This window comes from Aotus nancymaae, unplaced genomic scaffold, assembly GCF_030222135.1.
Source record: "Aotus nancymaae isolate 86718 unplaced genomic scaffold, 86718_ANA_hifiasm-v0.15.2.pri h1tg000008l, whole genome shotgun sequence".
In the NCBI taxonomy this organism is placed as follows: Eukaryota; Metazoa; Chordata; class Mammalia; order Primates; family Aotidae; genus Aotus; species Aotus nancymaae.
In genome coordinates, this window is record NW_026988419.1 from 10,858,913 (window position 1) to 10,867,836 (window position 8,924).

Here is an 8,924-nt window from a genome sequence, read left to right on the forward strand (position 1 = left end):
CATAAGGATCTTGAAAGTCCTAACAAGCCAGAAAAGGGTTGATGTACTCTCCCTCTCATGGAAGCTACCAGTGGCCTTCAACAGCACAGACCTTGTGGACTGATAAGCCACCACTCACTCATGTGCTGGGAAACCTTATGGTTCAAAGTTGTAGAGTGTTAACAAATTAAAAACCACATTTACAACCATTCAGCTATTTCCAGCAATTAAAGTTGTATTCAAACAACAATTTTATGATTCATTTTTTAATTTTTGAAGTCAGTAACTATTATTTTGGGGCATATAGAGGTTGCATGGAGTAGCATCTCCCCTCAACCACCCTGGTGAATCATCCCAGTTAAACTGGTTAGTATTTTAGTTACTTGGTTTGAAGAATACATGTAAACTTTTTATTTTATTTTATTTCTGAGACAGGGTCTCGCTCTGTTGCCCAGGATGGAGTGCAGTAGCGCAGTCTAGGCTCACTGCAACCTCTGTCTCATGGGTTCAAGCAATTCTCCTGCCTCAGCCTCCTGAGTAGCTGGGATTACAGGCACGCACCACCATGCCAGGCTAATTTTTGTATTTTTAGTAGAGATGGGGTTTCACCATGTTGGTCAGGCTGGTCTTAAACTCCTGATCTCATGATCCACCCTCCTCAGCCTCCCGAAGTGCTGAGATTACAAATGTGAGCCACTGCGTCCGGTCATAAACTTTTTTGTTTTTCTTATTTTTCACAATCTCTTCTACAAAAAAATAGAGATACATATAATTTTTGTTTTGTTATTATCTAGTATTAAATGTTCTTATATGTCTTATAATTGGCTTTATTTTCTTAATTGTTTCTTCTTGATTTTTTATTAACTATTTACATTGGCTTTTTAATGTTAACAATTAAGCTTAAGTCTAATTATTGCTAGAATTTCAACAGTATTTTCTAGAAACAAAAACTTCTTTTCTAAAAGTAAATACTGTTTAAGCATAATTTGAACAAATAGAGTTAAAGGGCATTATAGACTGTTATAGCTTCAGCATATCAATTTTCAAAATATATTTGAACATATAGAACATGAGCAAAATTGATATCTTGTGAAATTTTAGAGTGTTGGTAATAGAATTCAATGAAAATTTATAGTTAAATACTACTTTGCTTACATATACTTAATTTTTCAATTTTTTGAGGCAATGTAGTTTTTAATGTTGGTAAAAATGCAGTCAACTTAAAAACTTTTTTTGAAAAACCAATTTCTCTGAAACCAGAAAAGGCCTATAATCCTTTTATGTGTCTTGCATTTAGGTAAATTTTAATTTTTCTGACATTTATTTTCTCATCATAACAGACAAGACTTTGATTAACACCAGAAGGCCATGAGACTTGCAAAACAAAGAAGTCCCAAAATGTGCAAGGCTGTTTTTAGGTAATATAATAAAGATGATCACAAATTGTGTGTGTAAGATCTGATTGCTCTTGTCTACTGTCTAAATAGCATATTTGCATGCTCAAGTTATCAAGGAAAGCGACAGCACCAAGCAAACCAAATCCAGCATCCACATCATACATCAGCTCTCAGAGAAGATTTGAGCATTGCTAAATATTTTCAAGTGCAAACCAAGAAGCAAAGTCTTTTTTCTGAAATCTGTTCTAATAGTACTAAAGAGAGTTTGAGATGCTACCAATGACCGTGTTTAACAATTAACCGCAAATGCCAAAATCCCTCGTGGTGTTGCACATCACTCATTTGATCAGCCTGCGTGAAAATCTTCAACACTGTGTTTTGGAAATATTTTTAAGAGAGAACTCATTGACATTACGTCACATGACATAGAGACAACCATAAACTAAAATAATATTAAATGTGAAAATTTTCATTACAGAATGATGATGGATTTATAGATGTTAGTGGCTGGGATGCAAGATGAAGAAGAGCTTGAAACTGGACTGAGATTTTAAAGAATTGATGGTGAATAGGAAGCTACCAAATCTGCTCACTATGTAATTAATGGGCCTTCCACCCAGCAGGGAAGGAGCACTTAACGTAGCACAGGTGGGGCACTGATTGAAGAAACGTGGAACAATGTCATCTTAAACCCCAACACTTGAGGCTGTTGGGTAGGCTGGTTCTGTGTATGCAACAGTGGTGATGGTGGTAAATGCTTCACAGGGATCTTATGAGGATTAAAAGACATACTGTCGATCAAGTGCCTGACACACAGTAAGTAGAAAAAAAGGAGGTAGTGAAAGGAAGAGCAGGAAGAATGGGAGCAGCAGCAGCAAAGTTTGGTAGAGCTAAAATTATTATCTGGGTTTCTGATATGAAGCCCTGTCCCAGAGTATGGTTCATGACTTAGATGCTGAGCTCATCTGCTAATGTGGGCAGGAGTCATGAGGAATCAGCACCATGTTGTGGTGTGCCTGGAACATAGTAGCTGCTCAGAAGATGTTTGTGCAGGTGGCAAAAGACAGCTCAGACATACTTGGCAATGCCCAGCAGGCAACCCACAACCACCTAACCAGTGTTACTGGAAAATCAATCTCATTCCCAGGCCTTGGCTGCCATACACACTCCTGTCAACCAATGGTTCCTATGAGACACTCCAGTAAATATCAGCTCTGCCTTTATAAACTTTGCTGGCCTTTTAAGTCCCTGGATACCTGCCACTTTTTCCAAGAGAGAACTGAAGTGAAATTTGTCTTCCAATAATTTTAGAAGAGGTTGGGAGAGGTTGCTGGCTAATTGTAATGCTCAGTAACTCCTGTTAATGTGACCTTCCCGTCAGACACGCCGAGAGTAATGAGATACAGCAGCATTTATTGAATTACGCAGTCTGAACACGTCCACGGAGGAATGCTAGGCAGTCGCTCAGTCATCAGCCATCTGTCCTTCCCTTCCCAATATCCACTTTGCAGAGATAGAGGTGGGGCCTCCACTTTTCCAAGCTTGATCTTTCATGGATGTCATTAGGTAGGAAATCCTGGTGGCAGGATGAGCAGTGGTTAGGGGAGCTGGGAATGTCACCTAGATTCAAATAATGTCTCTATTGTTTGTTAGCTCAGTGGCTTTGAGCAGTGTTGGAGACTAAGTTGTGTCACCTGCAAATTTGAAGCTTGAAGCTCTAACCCCTCATCTCGAAGCTTTAGCCTCAGTGAGGCTGAATTGGGGATAGCGATGTTAAGGTGGAAGTGAAGGTAAAATGAGATCAAAAGGATGTAGGTTTGACTGGATGTGGTGACTCACACCTCTAATCTCAGCATTTTGGGAGGCCAAGATGGGTAGATCATGAGATCAGGAGTTTAAGACCAGCCTAGCCAACATGGTGAAACCCCGTCTCTACTGAAAATACAAAAAAAAAAAAAAAAATTAGCTGGGTGTGGTGGCAGGTGCCTTTAATCCCTGCTACTTGGGAGGCTGAGGCAGGAAAATTGCTTGAACCCTGGAGACGGAGGTTGCAGTGAGCCGAGATCACACCACTGCACTCCAGTATGGGTGACAGAGCAAGACTCTATCTCAAGAAAAAAAAAAATATATATATATATACACAAAAATTAGCCAGGCATGGTGGTGGGTGCCTGTAATCCCACCTATTTAGGAGGCTGAGGCAGGGAGAATTGCTTGAACCCAGGAGACGGAGGTTTCAGTGAGCTGAGATCACACCACTGCACTCCAGACTGAATGACAGAGCAAGACTCCATCTCAAAAAACAAAAAAGGATGTGGGTTTAATCCAATAGGTCTGGTGGCCTAAGTAAAGGAAGAGACACTCAGGATGTCCATGCACAGAAATAAAGGCCATGTGGAGCCACAGGACAAAGGTCACCATCTAGAAGTCAAGGAGAGTGGCCTCAGAAGAAACCAAACCCATAATACATCAGATTTCCAGCCTCCAGAATTGTGGAAAAATAGATTTACTTATTTAAACTCCCCAGTCTGTAGCATTTTGTTATGGAAGTCCTAGAAAACTGTTACTGGCAGGTTTTTCCATCTAAGTCTCAGGTCTCCTCTGCAAATGGAGAAAATCAGAAGCCCTAATGGGCTGGAGAGATGACAGAATGAACATAAAACCCATCAACAGCTGGGCCTGGGTCTGGCACAAAAGAAAAGGGGCTGCACACATGTGAGGTGTTAATTTTAATAATCCAACTCATCAATTGTAAAATGAGGTCCAGAGAAGTTAAATCACAGCTCAAAACCAGTTAGCTATTTGGTAAGCCTGATTTGAGAGCCAGGATCTTCAGAGTCAGCACTTAAAAGAATAGGCTGTATCACTGTAATCATTATCTAATGTTATCTAATTCATCTTTCTTACAGCAGCTGCCTGCCTTTCTCATTCTAAATAGCAGCCTTGGGTATCGGTGAGGGATGCAGGGTCAAAGCCTAAATTGAACTCTGACCAAGAGCCAAGCAATGTTTCAGGTGCTGGCGACTCATAGGCAAGCAAGGCAGATGAGTTCCCTGCTCCCATGAAGCCAGCAGGGGCCAGATGTGCTAGAGAGTGACCGCCAACAGGGAGACAAGGAAGCCCTCTCCAAGAAAACGATGCTCTAGCTGAAACCTGAATAATGAGAGAGAGCCAGGTAGGACAATACGTGGGGGAAGCAAGATTTTGTCACATCACCGCACCACACCCAGCTAATTTTTGTATTTTTTTGTAGAGACAATGTCTCACCATGTTACCCAGGCTGGTCTTGAACTCCTTGGCTCAAGCAATTCTCCCACTTCGGCCTCCCAAAATGCGTGGATTACAAGCATGAGCCACAGATTAGTTTATCGTTAATAACAATCATAGTTCATATTCTCCTACCTAGACACTTTGTTTACTTACGGCTTAATCGCCAAGAGTTTTTAATTATTTTGATGGAAAAGAAAACAAATCCATGGATTTTTTTTTTTTTTAGCTTAACTAAAACCCAAAGTGAGGGCTTATTTCCAAGGGAATTATCAAAAGAATGTTTAAAGAGAAGGTGATGGTAGAGCTGGTGGTAGAAATTGGCAGCTGCTGAGCAGAGACAGCCATGAGGACACACTCTATGTTGGCGCTTCATAGCGCCTTGGGGATAACCTTGTTTGACTGCCTTGTTTTTAAGATGAGGAAACTGAGGTCATGAGGGGTTCAAAGACTTGATTAAAGGCCCAGAGCAAGACAGTGGCAGGACCAGGATGAGCACTCAGGTCTCCCAATTCTTAGCCCGATGTTTTAGCCAAATAAGTGCCTCTTCCTCATCAATACCTCCCTAAGACCCTGTGGGGTGAGGGAAAACTGAGGTCCAGGGCATCAGAAGCTGAAGTTGTGCCCACACTCCAGGGCACTGAATGCATGGTTTTCTCAATTCTATTACAATGAATCCAGGGTTTTGGGAAGCTAAGTGACTTGCCCAAGGTTGCATGAGTCAGAAGTAATGAGAAGTGCTTAAAACTACAGCCCATCTGCTTCCGACATAAATAAGAGATCAGGTTCTTAGTTAGGTGTTGAGTAAGATGGTGCATTGACATACCTGACAATTACATCACATGGGCTCATTCCTGAGGCTTGGGCAATGCTCAGCCACAGCCTTGACTTAAGGATGAAAGCTAGCAGAGGCCAATTCTTTTAAATCATAGGCCTCTAGACTAAGCCAAAATCCAAATAGCTTAGGAAATTGCCAAGACTGAAGGACCATTACTCAGCCTTTCAGATTCACCTCCCCAGGAAGAAGCCTACTTTGCTATTTCCTTCTGCACCCTCTCATTTTTCCCAGGAGTGATGACTGCCTCCCTCAGCTCTCCTCACCTGTCTTCATTGTATTTGCCTCCCCAAGTTTCAATTTTGGCTTTCTGCTTCATTTCGCTGTCTACACTAAGAATCTCAGAAACAATAAATTTTATTCATCTCTGTTGGCCTGGCACAATGCCAATGCCTGTAAATGTTATTTTAATTAATTAAGTAATAAATTATATAAAGTTTGAAATAATAGTGTGTTCACTTATTTATTTTGGCTTTGCAACCTTTTGTAAATAAACATTGGATCACAGCAGCCATTAAAACAATAGTTCTGGCCAGGCGCAGTGGCTCAGGCCTGTAATCCTAGCACTTGGAGAGGCCAAGGCCAATGGATTGCCTGAGCTCAGGAGTTCAAGACCAACCTGGTCAACATGGTGAAACCCTGTCTCCACTAAAATACAAAAAATTAGCTGGGTGTGGTGGCGTATGTCTGTAGTCCCAGATACTTGGGAGGCTGAGGCACAAGAATTGCTTGAACCCAGGAAGTAGAGGTTGCAGTAAGCCAAGATCATGCCACTGCACTCTAGCCTGGGCAACAGAGCAAGGCTCTGTGTCAAGAAAAAAAAAAAAAAGAAAGAAAGACAGAAAGAAATGAAAGAAAGAAAGAAGAAAAAGGAAAATCACAAAAAAACACAATAGTCCTCAATCAAATCAAACCCTCCATTTATACAAAATGTAATGTAATTATAAATACGATTTTTAAAATTCAACATAACACTCAGAGAAATATAAAGCAGAAATTAAAGAAATGTAATTTGTAATAAAATAGAAATTAAGTCAAGATGTGAAGAGCCCCAGTGTGACTGTACTAGAGGACTAGTGAAGCTGGGAGTTGCCTGCCTCTGTCATGACACCATGGGCATCCTTGTAATGAGTCAGCTGCTATGTAAACTGGTACATGTGTGTGGGATGGTGGCTCCAAATCACATAGAGCTTTGCCATTGGTGATGAAATTTACTATATCAGTTAACCATCCTTGCTAACATTTTGAGCAAAAGACTCTGATCATTGTATACTTGTGATATCCACTCATGAATGTCTAGTGAGAAATTTAAATATCCTGGGGAACTTAGTTCTTTGAAATGCAGAAATGTCCCATGCATTTCAGAGTTCTGGCATCCTGGCCTCCCACTCACTAAATATTACAGCCAAGACTATGCCCACAGATTTCCAATCATCCCTGGGGACAGCACTGTCCCCGTGGAGACCCTACTACACTGGACTAACCAGTGATTTCCCTCAAATGACATTCTCTCCTAATAACATAGTGGCTTTTCTTTCTTCTGGACTTCATAAAAGTTTGAAAACAATTCTAAACTGTAGATAAAACAAAACATCTCTTGAAACAAATTAAGGCAATCAAAATTGTACCATAAGTCAAATGTGTTCGAACTCAACATTCTGATAGCTGTCCACCATAAGCCAGGGCTGTGACTATTACTTTTTATTGCACCTCTTTACCTTTGAACATTCTTGACCATGGGTGTCCACCAAGAACAAGGCAAAAGGATGCCTGAATATTTTTTTTTTTTAATGACTAAGGGCACTGATAGCACTGAGACCAAGGGCTCCACACAGACTCTGATCCAACAGTTGGACCATTTCGGTTCCCAATGGGAGCTAGATAAGGATCCAAATGTAAGCAGCTTCAGATTCATATTTTAAAATTCTCAAGAGCCGCGCTCTATTTCCACAGCTCTATTTTACATACTTACTTTATGAGTCTCTTGATGGAAATCTAAACCTTGAATGTTCTTCCACAAACCATTAATCTTCAAAATGCAATTTAAGGAAGAGGCTGTGTGGCAATCAAGTGCTGGCATTCAAAATTGATAAAAATTAAAGGAGGCCTTGGGTTTTGAGAAGAATTACCTACAGACTGGGGCCAGAATACCAAACTCCTCCTATCACCATGGCAACTCATGCACAGAGATGGCACAGCTCCATGAGCACATCCTCTTGTTTCTTTCCTTTTCTTTTGAGATAAGTATATTTTTATTTATTTATTTTCATTTTTGCCTTTTTAAAAAATTTATTTTAGGCTCAGGGATACATATGCAAGTTTGTTATATAGGTAAGTTGTGTGTCACGGGGGTTTAGTTTACAGATTATTTCATCACCCAGGTAATAACCGTAGTACCTGATAGACAGTTTTTCAATCCTCACCCTCCTCTCACACTCCACCCTCAAGGAGGCTCCAGTGCCTGCTGTTCCATTCTTTGTAACCGTATGTACTCAGTGCTTAGCTCCCACTCATTAGTGAGAACATGTAGTATTTGGTTTTTTGTTCCTGTATTAGTTTGCTTAGGATAATGACCTCCAGCTCTATCCATGTACTTGCAAAGGACATAATCTCATTCTTTTTTATGGCTACATAGTATTTTATGGTATGTATGTATCATATTTTCTTTATCCAGACTATCATTGATGGGCATTTAGGTTGTTGCTATGTCTTTGCTATAGTGAACCATGCAATGATGGACATATACATGCATGTGTCTTTATGGCAGAACAAGTTGTATTTCTTTGGGTATATACCCAATAATGTGATTGCTGGGTCAAATGGTAATCCTATTTTAAGTTCCTTGAGAAAACTCCAAAATGCTTTCCACAGTGGCTAAATTAATTTACATTCCCATTAACAGTGTGTGAGTGTTCCCTTTTCTTCAAAACCTTGCCAGCACCTGTAATTTTTTGACTTTTTAATAATAGCCATTTTGACTGGTGTGAGATGGTATCTCATTGTGGTTTTGATTTGCATTTCTCTAAGGATTACTGATGTTGGGCATCATTTTATATACTGGTTGGCCACATGTATGTCTTCTTTTGAAAAGTGTCTTTTCATGTTTTTGGCTTACTTTTTAATGGGTTGTGTGTTTTTTTATTTAAATTTGTTTAAGTTCCTTATAGATTCTCGATATTAGACCTTTGCCAGATGCATAATTTGCAAATATTTTCTCCCATTCTGTAGGTTGTATGTTTACTCTGTTGATAGTTTCTTTTGCTGTGCAGAAGCTCTTTAGTTTAATTGGGTCCCATCTGTCAATTTTTGCTTTTGTTACAATTGCTTTCGGTGTCTTTGTCATAAAGTCTTTGCCAGTTCCTATGTCCACAATGGTATTTCCTAGGTTATCTTCCAGGGTTTTTATGGTTTGGGGTTATAGACATGTCTTTACTCTATCTTGAGTT